This window comes from Chiloscyllium plagiosum, unplaced genomic scaffold (assembly GCF_037043375.1).
Source record: "Chiloscyllium plagiosum isolate Xiang-an unplaced genomic scaffold, Cpla_swu_hap1 HiC_scaffold_1, whole genome shotgun sequence".
In the NCBI taxonomy this organism is placed as follows: domain Eukaryota; kingdom Metazoa; phylum Chordata; class Chondrichthyes; order Orectolobiformes; family Hemiscylliidae; genus Chiloscyllium; species Chiloscyllium plagiosum.
The window spans coordinates 177,467,324-177,485,783 of NW_028270139.1; the positions used below are offsets into that span (position 1 = coordinate 177,467,324).

General features: G+C 55.3%; 1 long non-coding RNA gene across 1 annotated transcript in view; it reads right to left on the reverse strand.

Moving 5' to 3' along the window:
- Positions 1–16,731, reverse strand: part of LOC148152300 (uncharacterized) — a 240,172-nt gene extending 223,441 nt beyond the window's left edge. The window contains exon 1 of the long non-coding RNA XR_015760554.1: positions 16,598–16,731. This is a non-coding gene — a long non-coding RNA (uncharacterized LOC148152300). The remainder of the gene's footprint in view (positions 1–16,597) is intronic.
- Positions 16,732–18,460: the final 1,729 nt, after the last annotated feature.

The window sequence follows — 18,460 nt, forward strand, 5'->3', positions numbered from 1 at the left end:
GGACCAGACAGGGTAGATAACAGAGAGGATGTTCCTGATGATGGCTGTGTCCAGTACATGGGATCACAATCTGAGGATTTAGGGGAGACCATGGAGGATGGAGATGAAGAGACATTTCTTCATCCAAAGATACTGTGGGATTCATTCCCTCAGGAAGGAGTTGATGCTAAAACCTTGGACACATTCAAGAGGTGGCTAGATGTAGCACTTGGGGTAGATGGGGTCAAAGGTTATGGGGAGAAAGCAGGATTCGGCAACTGCGTTGGACGATCAGAAATGATCGTGATGGATGGTAGAGCAGGCTTGAAGGGCTGAATGGCCTCTTCCTGCTCCTATCTTCTTTGTCTCAATGTAATGGAGAGAGTGCAGGAGCAGCACTAGGCAGACCGGAAAATGAGGAGTCAACCTGGTGAAGCCACAAACAGGACTATCTGCACACTGATAGCAATGCAGCAAGTGACAGACAGAGCTAAGCAGTCCCACAACTAACAGATCAGACCTAAGCTCTGCAGTCCTTCCACATCCAGTCATGAATGGTGGGGGACAATTAAGCACCTCACTGGAGGAGGAGGTTCCACCAATATCTCCATCCTCAACGATGGGGGAGCCCAGCACATCAGTGAGAAAGATAAGGCTTTCACAGCAATCCATCTCAGCCTCCTCCAGTAGTCTCCAGCATCACACAGACCCAGTCACACTGATTGTTACAAGGTCAGCCAAAGGGGACCTCATAAAATAATTGCAGCTGTTAATCTGGTCCAATAAGGGAGCCCTGGCTGACTGATATTAACAGGAGGGCCAGGGTTCTAGTCATACTGAGAGCATGCTCTGAGGGAGCTGGACCTGTGTCTTGTGCTGTGCATGTATCAATAAAGGGGGACTTGCTGATGGGATACTGGTGTCTGTGCAGTTATTTCAGTGGCAAAAAGAGAAGACAGTACGTGCCCGAAAAAAAATGGTTTACAGCAGTCTTCTTATGGTAAGTGCTTCTAACGCTCTGCAATTATTTGGGAAGCTCGACTTGTTCAATCCTGCTGTCGAAGACTGGGCCCAGTATGGGGAAAGAATATATTATTTGTTTTCCGGACAGGTGACATTGGGGCAGATGAAAAGCAACAAATAATCCTTCTGATGGTGCATGGACTTGCAGCATTTTTGGTTATTAGGAGCCTAACTTTTCCTGAAGCACCAGATACTAAAATCTTACAACAGTTGACATATTGAGCTGAGGATTATTATGAGCCCAAACCTCCTCTAATTCTAAGACACTGTTGGTTTTGTTTGGCTGCTTGAGAACTAGGGGGATCGGTATCGGGGTATTTGATGAGGTCGAGATGACTGCCTGAGACATGTGATTCTTGGGTTAATCCTGAATGAGATGCAGAGAGACTGTTTGTTATGTGGGATTAATGATGTAACCATACAGAAGCGCCTACTAGCTGAAGCCCAACTGGACTTCAAACAGGCACTACAATTGGCTTTGTCTTTGGAAAATGTGGTAAGTGAAGCACGTGAGTTGCCGGGTGTGCAGATGGAAGTGGACGCCCTCACCAGTCTGACTGAACTTGGGCATCACCAGTTGACTGAAATCAATTGCAAAGCCTCAGTCAGGACATGTCCTGAACAGGGGGACTTGAGATCAGCCCACAGTGAAGTCCCACAGTTTCATCAGGATCTGGGCCAACAAGCCATTGTCGTTGCTGCTGGAATGCAGAGTAGAGACAGCAAAAGAGTCCCACTAGGTCTGATCTGAGTAAGAGAACTCATGGGCTGGTATCCAAGAGAGTGCATCCCCTGGAAAAGCCACCTACACCTGGTTTGGAACAGTTAGATTGGTTAGCGACATCCAAATCAGAACCAATCCAAATAAATGTCTGGTTAAATGGTCACTCAGTTTTCATGGAGGTTGATACCAGTGTAGCTGTACCAGTCATTGTGAAATTAGTCTTTCACAAAATTCACTCTGAACTCCAACCCTTAAGTTTGTGCAAGACCCCATTTAGACTGAGAATCCATACCGGGGACCCGTTACAGATTACAGGTACAGATATGGGTCTGGTCTTTCTGAGAAACAGTTGCTGCAGTTCCCCTGATTGTGGTAAATGGCTCAGCCCAAGCTTGATGGGACAATCACTTTGATGGGCTCAACATTTTTCAATTTGCAAATAGCTGCCTGAGTAAAGTCTTAATTAAATACCCGGAGGGTTTTCAGGAAGGTCAAGGGCCTATCAGAGGAGACCAGGCCACCTTGTGTGTTGATCAGGAAGTAATTGCACGATTCCACAAGGCCCACCCAGTGCCATTTGCCTTATGTCGAGGCTGAAATCAGGAGGCTAGATCGTGAAGGAACCATTAAAGCAGAGCAGTTTGCTGATTGGGCACCATCAATCGTCCTGATTGTGAAGTTTGACTGCTCACTTTGTGGGGATTTTAAACAAATAGTAGGCAGCTGCTTGAAGCTGGATAAATACCTATTCCTTTGCATTGGGGATTTATAAGCAAAGATGGCGCGGGGCTGTGGGGGCAGGGGCTGTCCTTCATGAGCTCCACATCAGCCGTGTGGACATGCAATTGCAGTTAGATGAGGATTCCCAGAAGTAAACTCCAATTCATTCCCATTAGAGTCTGTGCCCAAAATACAAGATTGCCATTTGGGGTATCGTCAGTCCCTGTACAGTTTTTCCGAGGACGATGGAGAATTTTTTACAAGGTCTACCCAAGGTTGACACTTATCTGGATGACGTGTTAATCGATGGGAAGACCAATAAAGAGCACTTTGAGAACTTGGACAGAGTGCTTAGACATTTCTCCAAAGTAGATAGATGTCCTGAAAAAGGAACCGTGTGTGTTCCAGGCATCCCAAGTGACCGACCTGGGCAACAGAATAAACAAGACCGGGTTGTTGGAAGGTAAAGGGAGGGCAATCAAAGGTGCCCCTCCTCCCACATCTGTACCAGAGCTTAGGCTTTTCCTGAGATTGATGGATAATTACCGACAATTCATGCACACCCTGGCCTCCATCCTGGCATCCCTACATTTCAAATTGAAAAAGGGTCAGCCTTGGAAATGGTCTCAGAGCCAAGATGTCGGCTTTAGGGAAATGAAGAAGTGGTTATTGTTGTCTAAGGTGTTGGCACACCATGATCCTAAGACGTTGTAGTGCCAACATGTGATGCCTCCCCAGACAATATTGGGGTGGTGTTGGCTCACCCATGGCCCAGTGGAGAGGAACGCCTGACAGCATATGCTTCTTGGACTTTGGCTGATGCCAAGCAACAATACACCCAGATAGAGAAGGAAGGTTTGGCAGCCATCTTAGGAGGAAGTAAGATCCACCAACACCTGTTACACCAATATAGCAGTTCGACCCAAAGGTAGGAAGGAATAGCCATTGAAATGCTATAGCTCTAAGGGATTAAATTGTGAGGGAAATAGATAGGCATTTTGACGGACACAAACGAGAGTGCAGGATGGTGTATTGCCCTCCTGGTGCGACAGCTGTGGATGTCTCAAAGTGGTTGGAAGACAATCCAGACGGGGAGGGTGAATAGCCAGTGTTTCAGACACTACTTAGAATGAGGCAACAAGGAAGGAAGTTAAAATGTAGGACCTCAAAGGTAGTTACCTCAGGATTCCTACCAGTTCATTGAGCTAGTCAGCGCAGAAACAGCAGGATGTATTGGATGAATATGCAGCTAAAAAGATGGTGTGAGGGGGATGGTTTCAGATTTGTGACACATTGGGACCCATTGGGTGCAGTATATCCCCTTCCCCGGGTGCAGTATATCCCCTTCCCCGGGTGCAGTATATCCCCTTCCCCGGGTGCAGTATATCCCCTTCCCCGGGTGCAGTGTATCCCCATCCCCGGGTGCAGTGTATCCCCTTCCCCGGGTGCAGTATATCCCCTTCCCTGGGTGCAGTGTATCCCCATCCCCGGGTGCAGTATATCCCCTTCCCCGGGTGCAGCGTATCCCCTTCCCCGGGTGCAGTGTATCCCCTTCCCCGGGTGCAGTATATCCCCTTCCCTGGGTGCAGTGTATCCCCATCCCCGGGTGCAGTATATCCCCTTCCCCGGGTGCAGCGTATCCCCTTCCCCGGGTGCAGTGTAACCCCTTCCCCGGGTGCAGTATGTCCCCTTCTCCGGGTGCAGTATATCCCCTTCTCCGGGTGCAGTATATCCCCTTCCCCGGGTGCAGTATATCCCCTTCCCCGGGTGCAGTGTATCCCCTTCCCCGGGTGCAGTGTATCCCCTTCCCCGGGTGCAGTATATCCCCTTCCCCGGGTGCAGTATATCCCCTTCCCCGGGTGCAGTGTATCCCCTTCCCCAGGTGCAGTATAACCCCTTCCCCGGGTGCAGTATATCCCATTCCCCAGGTGCAGTGCATCCCCATCCCCTGGGTGCAGAATATCCCCTTCCCCGGGTGCAGTGCATCCCCATCCCCTGGTGCAGTATATCCCCTTCCCCGGGTGCAGTATATCCCCTTCCCCGGGTGCAGTATATCCCCTTCCCCGGGTGCAGTGTATCCCCTTCCCCGGGTGCAGTGTATCCCCTTCCCCGGGTGCAGTGTATCCCCTTCCCCGGGTGCAGTATAACCCCTTCCCCTGGTGCAGTATATCCCCTTCCCCGGGTGCAGTGCATCCCCTTTCCCGGGTGCAGTATATCCCATTCCCCAGGTGCAGTATAACCCCTTCCCCAGGTGCAGTATATCCCCTTCCCCAGGTGCAGTATAACCCCTTCCCCGGGTGCAGTATAACCCCTTCCCCGGGTGCAGTATATCCCATTCCCCAGGTGCAGTATAACCCCTTCCCCGGGTGCAGTACAACCCCTTCCCAGGGTGCAGTATAACCCCTTCCCCGGGTGCAGTATATCCCCTTCCCCGGGTGCAGTGCATCCCCTTCCCCGGGTGCAGTATAACCCCTTCCCCGGGTGCAGTATAACCCCTTCCCCGGGTGCAGTATATCCCCTTCCCCGGGTGCAGTATAACCCCTTCCCCGGGTGCAGTGTATCCCCTTCCCCGGGTGCAGTGTATCCCCTTCCCCGGGTGCAGTATAACCCCTTCCCCGGGTGCAGTATAACCCCTTCCCCGGGTGCAGTATAACCCCTTCCCCGGGTGCAGTATAACCCCTTCCCCGGGTGCAGTGTATCCCCTTCCCCGGGTGCAGTATATCCCCTTCCCCGGGTGCAGTGTATCCCCTTCCCCGGGTGCAGTATAACCCCTTCCCCGGGTGCAGTATAACCCCTTCCCCGGGTGCAGTGTATTCCCTTCCCCGGGTGCAGTGCATCCCCTTCCCCGGGTGCAGTATATCCCATTCCCCAGGTGCAGTATATCCCATTCCCCGGGTGCAGTGTATCCCCTTCCCCGGGTGCAGTATAACCCCTTCCCCGGGTGCAGTATAACCCCTTCCCCGGGTGCAGTATAACCCCTTCCCCGGGTGCAGTATAACCCCTTCCCCGGGTGCAGTGTATCCCCTTCCCCGGGTGCAGTATATCCCCTTCCCCGGGTGCAGTGTATCCCCTTCCCCGGGTGCAGTATAACCCCTTCCCCGGGTGCAGTATAACCCCTTCCCCGGGTGCAGTGTATTCCCTTCCCCGGGTGCAGTGCATCCCCTTCCCCGGGTGCAGTATATCCCATTCCCCAGGTGCAGTATATCCCATTCCCCAGGTGCAGTATATCCCCTTCCCCGGGTGCAGTATATCCCCTTCCTCGGGTGCAGTATATCCCCTTCCTCGGGTGCAGTATATCCCCTTCCCCGGGTGCAGTATATCCCTTTCCCCGGGTGCAGTGTATCCCCTTACCGGGGGGGAATGTATCCCCTTCACCGGGTGCAGTGTATCCCCTTCCCCGGGTGCAGTATATCCCCTTCCCCGGGTGCAGTATATCCCCTTCCCCGGGTGCAGTGTATCCCCTTACCGGGGGGGAATGTATCCCCTTCACCGGGTGCAGTGTATCCCCTTCCCCGGGTGCAGTATATCCCCTTCCCCGGGTGCAGTATATCCCCTTCCCCGGGTGCAGTATATCCCCTTCCTCGGGTGCAGTATATCCCCTTCCCCGGGTGCAGTATATCCCTTTCCCCGGGTGCAGTGTATCCCCTTCCCCGGGTGCAGTATATCCCCTTCCCCGGGTGCAATATATCTCCTTCCCCGGGTGCAGTATATCCCCTTCCCCGGGTGCAGTGTATCCCCTTCCCCGGGTGCAGTGTATCCCCTTCCCCGGGTGCAGTATATCCCCATCCCCGGGTGCAGTGTAACCCCTTCCCCGGGTGCAGTATAACCCCTTCCCCGGGTGCAGTATAACCCCTTCCCCGGGTGCAGTGTATCCCCTTCCCCGGGTGCAGTGTATCCCCTTCCCCGGGTGCAGTATATCCCCATCCCCGGGTGCAGTGTAACCCCTTCCCCGGGTGCAGTATAACCCCTTCCCCGGGTGCAGTGTATCCCCTTCCCCGGGTGCAGTATAACCCCTTCCCCGGGTGCAGTATAACCCCTTCCCCGGGTGCAGTATATCCCCTTCCCTGGGTGCAGTATATCCCCTTCCCCGGGTGCAGTATATCCCCTTCCCTGGGTGCAGTATATCCCCTTCCCCGGGTGCAGTGTATCCCCTTCCCCGGGTGCAGTGTAACCCCTTCCCCGGGTGCAGTGTATCCCCTTCCCTGGGTGCAGTATATCCCCTTCCCCGGGTGCAGTGTAACCCCTTCCCCGGGTGCAGTGTAACCCCTTCCCCGGGTGCAGTGTATCCCCTTCCCCGGGTGCAGTATACCCCCTTCCCCGGGTGCAGTATATCCCCTTCCCCGGGTGCAGTATACCCCCTTCCCCGGGTGCAGTATATCCCCTTCCCCGGGTGCAGTATACCCCCTTTCCCGGGTGCAGTGTATCCCCTTCCCCGGGTGCAGTATACCCCCTTCCCCGGGTGCAGTGTATCCCCATCCCTGGGTGCAGTATATCCCCTTCCCCGGGTGCAGTATATCCCCTTCCCCGGGTGCAGTGTATCCCCATCCCCGGGTGCAGTGTATCCCCTTCCCCGGGTGCAGTATATCCCCTTCCCTGGGTGCAGTGTATCCCCATCCCCGGGTGCAGTATATCCCCTTCCCCGGGTGCAGCGTATCCCCTTCCCCGGGTGCAGTGTAACCCCTTCCCCGGATGCAGTATGTCCCCTTCTCCGGGTGCAGTATATCCCCTTCCCCGGGTGCAGTATATCCCCTTCCCCGGGTGCAGTGTATCCCCTTCCCCAGGTGCAGTGTATCCCCTTCCCCGGGTGCAGTATAACCCCTTCCCCGGGTGCAGTATATCCCCTTCCCCGGGTGCAGTATATCCCCTTCCCCAGGTGCAGTATATCCCCTTCCCCGGGTGCAGTATATCCCCTTCCCCGGGTGCAGTGTATCCCCTTCCCCAGGTGCAGTATAACCCCTTCCCCGGGTGCAGTATATCCCATTCCCCAGGTGCAGTGCATCCCCATCCCCTGGGTGCAGTATATCCCCTTCCCCGGGTGCAGTATATCCCCTTCCCCGGGTGCAGTGTATCCCCTTCCCCGGGTGCAGTGTATCCCCTTCCCCGGGTGCAGTATAACCCCTTCCCCTGGTGCAGTATATCCCCTTCCCCGGGTGCAGTATATCCCATTCCCCAGGTGCAGTATATCCCCTTCCCCAGGTGCAGTATAACCCCTTCCCCGGGTGCAGTATAACCCCTTCCCCGGGTGCAGTGTATCCCCTTCCCCGGGTGCAGTGTATCCCCTTCCCCGGGTGCAGTATAACCCCTTCCCCGGGTGCAGTACAACCCCTTCCCAGGGTGCAGTATAACCCCTTCCCCGGGTGCAGTATATCCCCTTCCCCGGGTGCAGTGCATCCCCTTCCCCGGGTGCAGTATAACCCCTTCCCCGGGTGCAGTATAACCCCTTCCCCGGGTGCAGTGTATCCCCTTCCCCGGGTGCAGTATAACCCCTTCCCCGGGTGCAGTATAACCCCTTCCCCGGGTGCAGTGTATCCCCTTCCCCGGGTGCAGTGTATCCCCTTCCCCGGGTGCAGTATAACCCCTTCCCCGGGTGCAGTATAACCCCTTCCCCGGGTGCAGTATATCCCATTCCTCGGGTGCAGTATATCCCCTTCCCCGGGTGCAGTATATCCCCTTCCCCGGGTGCAGTGTATTCCCTTCCCCGGGTGCAGTGCATCCCCTTCCCCGGGTGCAGTATATCCCATTCCCCAGGTGCAGTATATCCCCTTCCCTGGGTGCAGTATATCCCCTTCCCCGGGTGCAGTGTATCCCCTTCCCCGGGTGCAGTGTAACCCCTTCCCCGGGTGCAGTGTATCCCCTTCCCTGGGTGCAGTATATCCCCTTCCCCGGGTGCAGTGTAACCCCTTCCCCGGGTGCAGTATACCCCCTTCCCCGGGTGCAGTGTATCCCCTTCCCCGGGTGCAGTATACCCCCTTCCCCGGGTGCAGTATATCCCCTTCCCCGGGTGCAGTATACCCCCTTCCCCGGGTGCAGTATATCCCCTTCCCCGGGTGCAGTATACCCCCTTTCCCGGGTGCAGTGTATCCCCTTCCCCGGGTGCAGTATACCCCCTTCCCCGGGTGCAGTGTATCCCCATCCCTGGGTGCAGTATATCCCCTTCCCCGGGTGCAGTGTATCCCCATCCCCGGGTGCAGTGTATCCCCTTCCCCGGGTGCAGTATATCCCCTTCCCTCGGTGCAGTGTATCCCCATCCCCGGGTGCAGTATATCCCCTTCCCCGGGTGCAGCGTATCCCCTTCCCCGGGTGCAGTGTATCCCCTTCCCCGGGTGCAGTATATCCCCTTCCCTGGGTGCAGTGTATCCCCATCCCCGGGTGCAGTATATCCCCTTCCCCGGGTGCAGCGTATCCCCTTCCCCGGGTGCAGTGTAACCCCTTCCCCGGATGCAGTATGTCCCCTTCTCCGGGTGCAGTATATCCCCTTCCCCGGGTGCAGTATATCCCCTTCCCCGGGTGCAGTGTATCCCCTTCCCCAGGTGCAGTGTATCCCCTTCCCCGGGTGCAGTATATCCCCTTCCCCGGGTGCAGTATATCCCCTTCCCCGGGTGCAGTGTATCCCCTTCCCCAGGTGCAGTATAACCCCTTCCCCGGGTGCAGTATATCCCCTTCCCCGGGTGCAGTATATCCCCTTCCCCGGGTGCAGTATATCCCCTTCCCCGGGTGCAGTGTATCCCCTTCCCCGGGTGCAGTGTATCCCCTTCCCCGGGTGCAGTATAACCCCTTCCCCTGGTGCAGTATATCCCCTTCCCCGGGTGCAGTGCATCCCCTTTCCCGGGTGCAGTATATCCCATTCCCCAGGTGCAGTATATCCCCTTCCCCAGGTGCAGTATAACCCCTTCCCCGGGTGCAGTATAACCCCTTCCCCGGGTGCAGTGTATCCCCTTCCCCGGGTGCAGTGTATCCCCTTCCCCGGGTGCAGTATAACCCCTTCCCCGGGTGCAGTATATTCCCTTCCCCGGGTGCAGTATATCCCATTCCCCAGGTGCAGTATAACCCCTTCCCCGGGTGCAGTGTATCCCCTTCCCCGGGTGCAGTACAACCCCTTCCCAGGGTGCAGTATAACCCCTTCCCCGGGTGCAGTATATCCCCTTCCCCGGGTGCAGTGCATCCCCTTCCCCGGGTGCAGTATAACCCCTTCCCCGGGTGCAGTATAACCCCTTCCCCGGGTGCAGTGTATCCCCTTCCCCGGGTGCAGTATAACCCCTTCCCTGGGTGCAGTATATCCCCTTCCCCGGGTGCAGTATAACCCCTTCCCTGGGTGCAGTATATCCCCTTCCCCGGGTGCAGTATATCCCCTTCCCCGGGTGCAGTATATCCCCTTCCCCGGGTGCAGTATAACCCCTTCCCCGGGTGCAGTATAACCCCTTCCCTGGGTGCAGTATATCCCCTTCCCCGGGTGCAGTATAACCCCTTCCCCGGGTGCAGTATATCCCCTTCCCCGGGTGCAGTATAACCCCTTCCCCGGGTGCAGTATAACCCCTTCCCCGGGTGCAGTATATCCCCTTCCCCGGGTGCAGTGTATCCCCTTCCCCGGGTGCAGTGTATCCCCTTCCCCGGGTGCAGTATAACCCCTTCCCCGGGTGCAGTATAACCCCTTCCCCGGGTGCAGTGTATCCCCTTCCCCGGGTGCAGTGTATCCCCTTCCCCGGGTGCAGTATAACCCCTTCCCCGGGTGCAGTATAACCCCTTCCCCGGGTGCAGTATATCCCATTCCTCGGGTGCAGTATATCCCCTTCCCCGGGTGCAGTATATCCCCTTCCCCGGGTGCAGTGTATTCCCTTCCCCGGGTGCAGTGCATCCCCTTCCCCGGGTGCAGTGTATCCCATTCCCCGGGTGCAGTATATCCCATTCCCCGGGTGCAGTATATCCCCTTCCTCGGGTGCAGTATATCCCCTTCCTCGGGTGCAGTATATCCCCTTCCCCGGGTGCAGTATATCCCCTTCCCCGGGTGCAGTATATCCCTTTCCGCGGGTGCAGTGTATCCCCTTACCGGGGGGGAATGTATCCCCTTCACCGGGTGCAGTGTATCCCCTTCCCCGGGTGCAGTATATCCCCTTCCCCGGGTGCAGTATATCCCCTTCCCCGGGTGCAGTATATCCCCTTCCCCGGGTGCAGTATATCCCCTTCCTCGGGTGCAGTATATCCCCTTCCCCGGGTGCAGTGTATCCCTTTCCCCGGGTGCAGTGTATCCCCTTCCCCGGGTGCAGTATATCCCCTTCCCCGGGTGCAGTATATCCCCTTCCTCGGGTGCAGTATATCCCTTTCCCCGGGTGCAGTGTATCCCCTTCCCCGGGTGCAGTATATCCCCTTCCCCGGGTGCAGTGTATCCCCTTCCCCGGGTGCAGTATATCCCCTTCCCCGAGTGCAGTATAACCCCTTCCCCGGGTGCAGTATAACCCCTTCCCCAGGTGCAGTATATCCCCTTCCCCAGGTGCAGTATATACCATTCCCCAGGTGCAGTATATGCCCTTCCCCGGGTGCAGTATATCCCCTTCCCCAGGTGCAGTATATCCCATTCCCCGGGTGCAGTGTATCCCCTTCCCCGGGTGCAGTATAACCCCTTCCCCAGGTGCAGTATATCCCATTCCCCGGGTGCAGTGTATCCCCTTCCCCGGGTGCAGTATAACCCCTTCCCTGGGTGCACTATAACCCCTTCCCCGGGTGCAGTATAACCCCTTCCCTGGGTGCAGTGTATCCCCTTCCCCGGGTGCAGTGTATCCCCTTCCCCGGGTGCAGTGTATCCCCTTCCCCGGGTGCAGTGTATCCCCTTCCCCGGGTGCAGTGTATCCCCTTCCCCGGGTGCAGTGTATCCCCTTCCCCGGGTGCAGTGTATCCCCTTCCCCAGGTGCAGTGTATCCCCTTCCCCGGGTGCAGTATATCCCCTTCCCCGGGTGCAGTATATCCCCTTCCCCGGGTGCAGTATAACCCTTTCCCCGGGTGCAGTATATCCCCTTCCCCGGGTGCAGTATATCCCCTTCCCCTGGTGCAGTATATCCCCTTCCCCGGGTGCAGTATATCCCCTTCCCCGGGTGCAGTATATCCCCTTCCCCGGGTGCAGTATAACCCTTTCCCCGGGTGCAGTATATCCCCTTCCCCGGGTGCAGTATATCCCCTTCCCCTGGTGCAGTATAACCCCTTCCCCGGGTGCAGTATAACCCCTTCCCCGGGTGCAGTATATCCCATTCCTCGGGTGCAGTATATCCCATTCCCCGGGTGCAGTATAACCCCTTCCCCGGGTGCAGTATATCCCCTTCCCCGGGTGCAGTATATCCCCTTCCCCGGGTGCAGTATATCCCCTTCCCCGGGTGCAGTATATCCCCTTCCTCGGGTGCAGTATATCCCCTTCCCCGGGTGCAGTGTATCCCTTTCCCCGGGTGCAGTGTATCCCCTTCCCCGGGTGCAGTATATCCCCTTCCCCGGGTGCAGTATATCCCCTTCCTCGGGTGCAGTATATCCCTTTCCCCGGGTGCAGTGTATCCCCTTCCCCGGGTGCAGTATATCCCCTTCCCCGGGTGCAGTGTATCCCCTTCCCCGGGTGCAGTATATCCCCTTCCCCGAGTGCAGTATAACCCCTTCCCCGGGTGCAGTATAACCCCTTCCCCAGGTGCAGTATATCCCCTTCCCCAGGTGCAGTATATACCATTCCCCAGGTGCAGTATATGCCCTTCCCCGGGTGCAGTATATCCCCTTCCCCGGGTGCAGTGTATCCCCTTCCCCTGGTGCAGTATATCCCCTTCCCCGGGTGCAGTATATCCCCTTCCCCAGGTGCAGTATATCCCATTCCCCGGGTGCAGTGTATCCCCTTCCCCGGGTGCAGTATAACCCCTTCCCCAGGTGCAGTATATCCCATTCCCCGGGTGCAGTATATCCCATTCCCCGGGTGCAGTGTATCCCCTTCCCCGGGTGCAGTATAACCCCTTCCCTGGGTGCAGTATAACCCCTTCCCCGGGTGCAGTATAACCCCTTCCCTGGGTGCAGTGTATCCCCTTCCCCGGGTGCAGTGTATCCCCTTCCCCGGGTGCAGTGTATCCCCTTCCCCGGGTGCAGTGTATCCCCTTCCCCGGGTGCAGTGTATCCCCTTCCCCGGGTGCAGTGTATCCCCTTCCCCGGGTGCAGTATATCCCCTTCCCCGGGTGCAGTATATCCCCTTCCCCGGGTGCAGTGTATCCCCTTCCCCGGGTGCAGTGTATCCCCTTCCCCGGGTGCAGTATATCCCCTTCCCCGGGTGCAGTATATCCCCTTCCCCGGGTGCAGTATAACCCTTTCCCCGGGTGCAGTATATCCCCTTCCCCGGGTGCAGTATATCCCCTTCCCCTGGTGCAGTATATCCCCTTCCCCGGGTGCAGTATATCCCCTTCCCCGGGTGCAGTATATCCCCTTCCCCGGGTGCAGTATAACCCTTTCCCCGGGTGCAGTATATCCCCTTCCCCGGGTGCAGTATATCCCCTTCCCCTGGTGCAGTATAACCCCTTCCCCGGGTGCAGTATAACCCTTTCCCCGGGTGCAGTATATCCCCTTCCCCGGGTGCAGTATATCCCCTTCCCCTGGTGCAGTATAACCCCTTCCCCGGGTGCAGTATAACCCCTTCCCCGGGTGCAGTATATCCCCTTCCCCGGGTGCAGTATAACCCCTTCCCCGGGTGCAGTATATCCCCTTCCCCGGGTGCAGTATATCCCCTTCCCCGGGTGCAGTATATCCCCTTCCCCGGGTGCAGTATAACCCTTTCCCCGGGTGCAGTATATCCCCTTCCCCGGGCGCAGTATATCCCCTTCCCCTGGTGCAGTATATCCCCTTCCCCGGGTGCAGTATATCCCCTTCCCCGGGTGCAGTATAACCCTTTCCCCGGGTGCAGTATATCCCCTTCCCCGGGTGCAGTATATCCCCTTCCCCGGGTGCAGTATATCCCCTTCCCCGGGTGCAGTGAATAGGGGGATGCGGATCCTGTCAGGGAGTAGGGGGATACGGATCCTGTCAGGGAATAGGGGGATACGGATCCTGTCAGGGAATAGGGGGATACGGATCCTGAACGGGAATAGGGGGTACGATTCTTGTCAGGGAATAGGGGGATACGGATCCTGTCAGAGTATAGGGGATATGGATCCTGTAAGGGAATAGGGGGATACGGATCCTAAGGGAATAGGGGGATATGGATCCTGTCAGGGAATAAGGGGACACGGATCCTGTCAGGGAATAGGGGATATGGATCCTGTAAGGGAATAGGAGGATACAGGATCCTGTCAGGGAATAGGGGGATATGGATCCTGTGAGGGAATAGGAGGATACGGGATCCTGTCAGGGAATAGGGGGTTACAGATCCTGTCACGGAATAGGGGGATATGGATCCTGTTAGGGAATAGGGGAATACAGATCCTGTAAGGGAATAGGGAGTTACGGATCCTGTCAGGGAATAGGGGGATACCGATCCAGTCAGGGAGTAGGGGTATATGGATCCTGTCAGGGAATTGGGGGATTCCGATCCAGTCAGGGAGTAGGGGTATATGGATCCTGTCAGGGAATAGGGGGACACGGATCCTGTTAGGGACTAGGGAGACACGGATCCTGTTAGGGAATAGGGGGATACGGATCCCGTAAGGGAATAGGGTGTTACGGATCCTGTCAGGGAATAGGGGGATACGGATCCTGTCAGGGAATAGGGGGATACGGATCCTATTAGGGAATAGGGGGATACGGATCCTGTAAGGGAATAGTGAGATACGGATCCTGTCTGGGAATAGGGAATACGGATCCTGAACGGGAATAGTGGGTACGATTCTTGTCAGGGAATAGGGGGATATGGATCCTGTCACGGAATAGGGGGATACGGATCCTGTCAGGGAATAGTGGGATATGGATCCTGTAAGGGAATAGGGGGAGACGGATCCTGTCAGGGAATAGGCGAATATGGATCCTGTCAGGGAAGAGGGGGATATGGATCCTGTAAGGGAATAGGGTGTTACGGATCCTGTCAGGGAATAGGGGGATACGGATCCTGTTAGGGAATAGGGGGATACGGATCCTGTAAGGGAATAGGGGGATACGGATCCTGTCAGGGAATAGGGAATACTGATCCTGTCAGGGAATAGGGGGTACAGCTCTTGTCTGGGAATAGGGGGTTATGGATCCTGTCATGGAATAGGGGGATACGGATCCTGTCAGGAAATAGTCGAATATGGATCCTGTCAGGGAAGAGGGGGATATGGATCCTGTAAGGGAATAGGGTGTTACGGATCCTGTCAGGGAATAGTGGGATACGGATCCTGTTAGGGAATACGGGGATACAGATCCTGTAAGGGAATAGGGGGATACGGATACTGTCAGGGAATAGGGAATACGGATCCTGAGCGGAGAATAGGGGGTACAGCTCTTGTCTGGGAATAGGGGGATACGGATCCGGTCAGGGAATAGTGGGATATGGATCCTATCAGGGAATAGGGGTACGGATCCTGCCAGGGAATAAGGGGATACAGATCCTGTAAGGGAATAGGGGGATACGGATCCTGTCAGGGAATAGTGGGATACGGATCCTGTCAGGGAAAAGGGGGTAAGGATCCTGTCAGGGAATAGGGGGATACGAATCCTGTCACGGAATAGGGGGACATGGATCCTGTCAGGGAATAGGGGTATACGGATCCTGTCAGGGAATGGGGGGATACGGATCCTGTCAGGGAATGGGGGGATATGGATCCTGTAAGGGAATAGGGGGATACGGATCCAGTCAGGGAATAGGGGGATACGAATCCTGTCAGGGAATAGGGGGATATGGATCCTGTAAGGGAATAGGGGGATACGGATCCTGTCAGGGAATAGGGGGATATGGATCCTGTAAGGGAATAGGAGTATACGGATCCGGTCAGGGAATAGGGGGATACGGATCCTGTCAGGGAATTCGGGGATATGGATCCTGTCACGGAATAGCGGGATATGGATCCTGTCAGGGTATAGGGGCATATGGAGCCTGTCAGGGTATAGGGGGATATGGATGCTGTCAGGGAATAGGGGCATATGGATCCTGTCAGGGCATAGGGGCATATGGAGCCTGTCAGGGCATAGGGGGATACGGATCCTGTCAGGGTATAGGGGCATATGGATGCTGTCAGGGAATAGGGGCATATGGATCCTGTCAGGGTATAGGGGCATATGGAGCCTGTCAGGGCATAGGGGCATATGGATGCTGTTTGTGGATTAAAATTGCTGCATGGTAGCAAACAGAGGACAATGTGTGGTCACTGGATCTGTTTCAGGCCGGAGGAGGGTTTGTAGCAGAGTCCCCTGCGGTTGGTCTTGACATCTGGTTAATAATTGGGGCAATGTAAATGTTTGCAGATGAGAAATCCTTGGAAGAATTGTAAACTGTGGAACTCCGAAAGCACGTTGACAAGTTGCTGACGTGGAGAGGGTAGCGCTGGAAAAGAACAGCATGTCAGGCAGCTTCCGAGGGGCAGGAAAATCAACGTTTTGGGTATAAAATCTTCATCAGGGCTTATGCTCGAAACGTTGATTCTCCTGCTCCTCGGATGCTGCCTGACATGCTGTGCTTTTCCAGCACTACCCTCTCCACTCCAATCTCCAGCATCTGCAGAGCTCACTTTCACCTGGTAGGTGGAGGGGGGTATGTGTAGCTGGTGAGGTTCAATGGCGAAAGGTGAGGTGATTGTTGGAAAAACAATGAAAGACAATATCAAATGGGGGTGGTGGGGTGGGAGCTGGTATAATTCTAAAGGGGGTGCAGTAGCAGAGGGAGCTGGGTGTCTCGGTGTAGAGATCATGGAAGGTGGCAGGGCAGGTGGAGAGGGAAGTTAATGCAGTACACACACACTATACTTAACCTTATCAAGAGGGGCACAGAGTCCAAGAGCGAGGAGGTGATGTCAAACCGTTTACTTAGTGAATAGTTTGGGGATGGAATGCACAAACATGAAAATGTGGTGGGGGTAGTTACAACTGAGGCATTCCGAAGGGGACTGGATGAAGATATGGACAGGCATATGGGGCTAAAGGCACTTGGTAATGACTCCTGTTGAAAGAGCTGGTCTGGGTACGATGGTCTCCTTTGGCAATGTGAATTGTGTGCTGCTGTGAATAGCTGATGGGCGTTACCTTGTGCAGGTTAACTGAGCAGCAGCTGATAGTCCAGGTGGTTTCCTGCAGACAATCCCCTTTCGCAGAAGCAGCTTAGAGAGTGAATATGTCATGACGGCTGCTGTTAAAACTGGCAGAACAATCCCTGTCCACGCAGTGTTTGAATCAGGCTCTTCTGTGGAATTGAGAAGGAACTAAGTCAGAGTAAGGCTGGATAGCCCAGGCACCAGCTCAGTTTGTAACTGAGGTGCTGAGAGTAGACACAGCTCCTGCCGAGGACACAGCAGTAGACTACTCATCCCCTTTCAATGTATTCCCCTCAGCATGGACACAATGCATCGCTGCTGCTTTCATAGACTGCAGTTCAGGAGATCACTCCCTGCTCCAACAGTGACATCTCAGTCTTGGCCAGGACTCCATCCACCTTGCACACCCTGATTACACCCTGATTACACCCTGATTACACCATCCGATCCACAGAGACAACGTTGGAATTAACAAGCTTACTGACTGTTAGGCAGGTGGCTCTCTGGGCCACACTACCCTCCATCAGCTTGCAAAACCATATCAGCTTTGTTTGTGGTATTGTAGTAGATGGATCAGAAACGAATCAGGTCTCTGGCACGGAGCCTGTCCCCGTTACTCAGAAGGGAAGGGTGAAGAAGAGCAGAGCAGTAGTAATTGGGGACTCGATAGTTCGTGGCACAGATAGGCGGTTTTGTGGGAACGAGAGAGACTCACGTTTGGTATGTTGCCTCTCAGGTGCAAGGGTACGTGATGTCTCTGATCGTGTTTTCCGGGTCCTGGAGGGGGAGGGGGAGCAGCCCAAAGTCGTGGTCCACATTGGCACCAACGACATAGGTAGGAGGAGTGCTGAGGATGTTAGACAGGCTTTCAGGGAGCTAGGTTGGAAGCTTGGAGTTAGAACAAACAGAGTTGTTGTCTCTGGTTTGTTACCCGTGCCACGTGATAGAGATTCGAGGAATAGGGAGAGAGAACAATTAAATGTGTGGCTTCAGGGATGGTGCAGGAGGGAGGGGTTCCAGTTTTTGGACAACTGGGGTTCTTTCTGGGGACAGTGGGACCTCTATAAACAGGATGGTCTACACCTGAACCTGAGGGGAACCAGTATCCTTGGGGGGAGGTTTGCTAGTGCTCTTGGGGGGGGTTTAAACTAACTCGGCAGGGGCATGGGAACCCAGATTGTAGCTTCAGGGTGCAGGGCCTGGAGTGTAGGGAGGTGAGGAACATGGCATCAATTTCCAAGGAGGGTGCCTGTAAACAGGGAAGTGGCTTGAAGTGTGTATACTTCAATGCAAGAAGTATACGAAATAAGGTAGGTGAACTTGCAGCGTTGGTTGGTACCTGGGACTTCGATGTTGTGGCTATTACGGAGACATGGCTAGAACAGGGACAGGATTGGCTGTTGCAGGTTCCGGGATTTAAATGTTTTAGTAGGGTCAGAGGTGGGGGTAAAAGAGGGGGAGGTGTGGCATTGCTTGTCAAAGATAGTATTACAGCGGTGGAAAGGACGATGGATGAGGACTTGCCATCTGAGGTAGTTTGGGCTGAGGTTAGGAATAGGAAAGGTGAGGTCACCCTGTTAGGAGTCTTTTACAGGCCTCCTAATAGTCCTAGAATCATTGAAGAAAGGATTGGGAAGGTGATTCAGGAGATGAGTGACAGTAATAGGGTGGTTGTTATGGGGGACTTTAACTTTCCTGATATTGATTGGGAAAGCTATAGCTCAAGTTCGTTAGATGGGTCAGTGTTTGTTCAATGTGTGCAGGAGAGTTTCCTGACACAATATGTAGACAGGCCAACAAGAGGTGAGGCCATACTGGATTTGGTTCTGGGTAACGAACCAGGCCAGGTGTTAGA